The 3,429-nt window shown below is 46.6% G+C and overlaps 1 pseudogene; it reads right to left on the reverse strand.

Moving 5' to 3' along the window:
* Positions 1-740: 740 nt before the first annotated feature.
* LOC102429161 lies at positions 741-2,294 on the reverse strand (annotated as a pseudogene).
* Between the last annotated feature and the right edge of the window lie 1,135 nt (positions 2,295-3,429).

Below are 3,429 nucleotides of genomic sequence, written 5' to 3' on the forward strand. Positions count from 1 at the left end.
TATGAATAAACCATGGACACAGACAATGGGGTGGTGCAGACTTTGGGGGTAGGGGTGTAGGAGAGGGCACTAGAGGTAAAAAAGGGACATATATAACATTTTGAGCAATAAAAAGAAAAGAAAAAAGCCAACTCTAACCAGCCGGGGCAAGGGGCGGCAGTTGTTCTGGTCTCTGGTTGTTCTGGTTGTCCTGACATTTCGGTCACTGGGATTTAATTATATAGGATTTTTACTGATTTTCAGAGAGGGAGAGGAAGAGAGAGAAACATCAATGTTGAGAGAGAATCATTAATCAGCTGCATCCTGCATGCACCCACACTGAGGATCGAGCCTGCACCCCAGGCATATGCCCTCACCTGGAATCAAACCATGACCTCCTGGTTCATAGGTCAATGCTCAAACACTGAGCCACATTGGCTGGACAACAAGATCCTTTATAAGTAATTCTTTTATTTATGGTTATTTTTAATGAATAATTGAAATAAAAATATAATACTCCTAATGCAATACAAACCAAGAGGAGTATATGTAAATATTTACTTCATAGTTGGTAAAATACATAACACATTGATGAACCCAAGCAGAAGCTCATTCAGAAAGTTTTATTACCAATAGGTGTTAAATTTATAGATATTGTGGAATCAAATTGTCCATACACAGTGAGGCACTCATGGTGAATTCTGACTTATGTTAAAATGAGAGAGACACACTAGCCAAGTGAGTAGTAAATAGAAAATTGTCTAATCCTCTTCGTCCCCTGAATCCTTCTCTTTGGGTTCAGAGAGGAGTTTCATTACTCGGTGTATAGGAGTCTTCACAGACTCATATGTCCATCCCTTCCTCATAAACATCTTCTCAATCACACCTGGCATCCTGTAGCCCTTGCTTACAATGAAATCTTTGAAGGCAATTGGTCCATAAAGTTCATCAATAATGTCTGGTTCAAGATGCCTTCCATAGGTCCAATGTTCCTTGTCAGGGACGACTTTAGGGTCGGGCAAAGGCTGGTCACTGACCACCTTTTTCCAGGATTTGGGGTCCAGGTACCATGCTCCATACCTTATCTTCTCCCGTTTGGGTTTATAAGGGTCTTGTTGTTTGCGGAGTTTCCTTTCCCAGTTACCTTCCTGCAGGGAGAATTTTCTCTGCTGTATGTCATCTAGCTGTTTGCAGGGCTTTATATTCAAAGGAAGCTGGCTTATTTTCTTTATTTTGACTGTATTATGGGTGAGTGGGACCTCTAAGTCAATTCCAAACTGTTTCATGATGTCCTCTTCATCAATGCCTATGTCTCCAAAATTATCATCGATCCATCTGCAGAATTCATGAATTCTTCTTCTTGACTGTTGGAGCCCAGGAACTTTGGGGATATCCGTTGTGCATGCTGCATTTGTCCCTTCCTCAGGAAACAAACTGAATAAATATGACTGGAGACTCTCCTTGGCCGTTTCCACCTGGGCTTGGTCTTCAGGTTCCAGGTTGACCTCCTCGGGAGGTTCCAGGTTGAGCTTCCAGGGAGATTCGGGGTGGACTGCCTCGGGAGGTTCTAGGTTCACTGCCTGGGGAGGTTCCAGGTTGAGCTCCTCAGGATGTTCTTCACACAGGTGTGTGGGGGTCTTCTTTCTTTCCTTGGTGCCCTCACAATACGCCCACGTGTCCTCCAGCTCCCTGTCAGGATCTAGCACTTCCAGGACCTTGAGCATGAGGTCTGGAGGGAGAGCTTCCTCCAGATTCGGGCAGTTCGCCAAGGGATGCTTGGTCAGGCTGGCTTCAATGTTCTCTACAAAGGCCTTCCGTGCTCGCTGGGCTGGCGAGAGCTTGGAACACAGGTCCGCTCCCTTGGGCGGCTGCCTGTGAATCTTTTTGGGCGGAGGGCGGGGAATTCTATGAGCAACCATGGGGAGAAAGCCCTCCCGAGGACCACGAGTGATCACATCTTCAGGAGATGGACAGCCCGTTCTGAAGTCGTCCAGTCCCTCCTTCACAAATACCCACCGCCGGCTGTCCATGGAGGTGGGGCACTTCCCAAGCTTGTTGTTCTGCCTGGAGAGATAGCGGGAAGGCAACCTGTCCCTGTCCTTGAACCAGGGCTTACATTTCATACCCAGGGGCAAGGGCTCCAGCGGCCCCGGCCCTAGCAGCCACTTCTTGCTGGGCTCCGGCTTCTTGTCCAGCTTCGGCCCTGACTGCCACCGCTTGATCAGCCCCGACTCTATGAGCGCCTTCTTCCTCAGATCCGACTTTAACAGCCACCCCTTGTGGGGCTCCGGTAAGGGCCACTGCTGGCACGCCATGGCGCCCTTGGCCCAGGAGGTCCAGGGGCCTCAGGGGTTTGTTGTCCCAGCGGCCCCGTTGCTAGGAGACCATTGCCAGGTGCTGACTCATTCTTATTCTTTCCTGAGGCGGGTCAGCACGCGCCCCTGCACAGCCTGCATTTTCCAGGGATGGACTGCAAGGTTGCATTCTTGCTTGTGGTAGAGAACTGTTCCCCTGTATGAGCACACCACATGTCAGCTCCCCATTCATCTTTTGATGGACTTTTGGATTGATTCCCATTTGAGGCTGTTTGGAAATCATGGGGCCACGAATATTTCACGTGTTCACATCTTAATACAGGTACTTTCATTTCCCCTGGATAAATTATAGGTAACAATTGATAAGCGGGAGCTTCTGAGAGCCATGTTTTTTCTATGTACTCACAGCCCTCCGGTTTTGATATTTGCCCAAATATGGGTGAGGTGAGTGAGGCATTGGGTATACAACTTAAGATAGCACCCAAAAAAACCACTCAGAAATCAAGATCAGTTATCTTTTAAGGTAACATTTCAACATAATCAGAAAAATAGTGCCATATGAAAGCCTGAGGACAAAGGATAGATCAGTGCCCTACTACTGATCCTGTCTTTATTTAAAACCCATGTGTTCTTCACCATCCATTTTCTTTTTACAAATAATATTTGCCCTTTTTGGATACTGTTGTGTTTCTTGGAAACAGTTTGATTCTTTGGGATCCTTTTTAAGATTTGATTATAAACAGAGCAGTTCCCTGTGATAGCACATGGCTAAATACTATTATACCATGTGGTATGGTTAATTAACTGTTCCTCACTACTGCAGCAAGACCCTTCCACATAAATTATTCAATGGCTGTGCATCTGGAGGTTATCTAGTCTGGCTGACAGTAAAGGTCGTTATTGCAGGCCCTGTTTTAGTATCAGTTATCAAGAATCCTTTCCAGTGGTTTCTTTCCTAGCTTCTAATAATGTATTCACACACGAGCTGATCAGTAATCCCCTGATTCATACTTGTGGGGTGCAAGATTCTGGAGTTCCCTCTCTTTCTCTCATTTTGCTCTCTGGTTGTCTGCCTTGAGATCTCTACCCACCTTGTGTGTCAGGGCCAGCCTGACAGGGTTGAGCCGGGCTGAGG

Source organism: Myotis lucifugus, unplaced genomic scaffold, assembly GCF_000147115.1.
Source record: "Myotis lucifugus unplaced genomic scaffold, Myoluc2.0 scaffold_660, whole genome shotgun sequence".
Taxonomy (NCBI): domain Eukaryota; kingdom Metazoa; phylum Chordata; class Mammalia; order Chiroptera; family Vespertilionidae; genus Myotis; species Myotis lucifugus.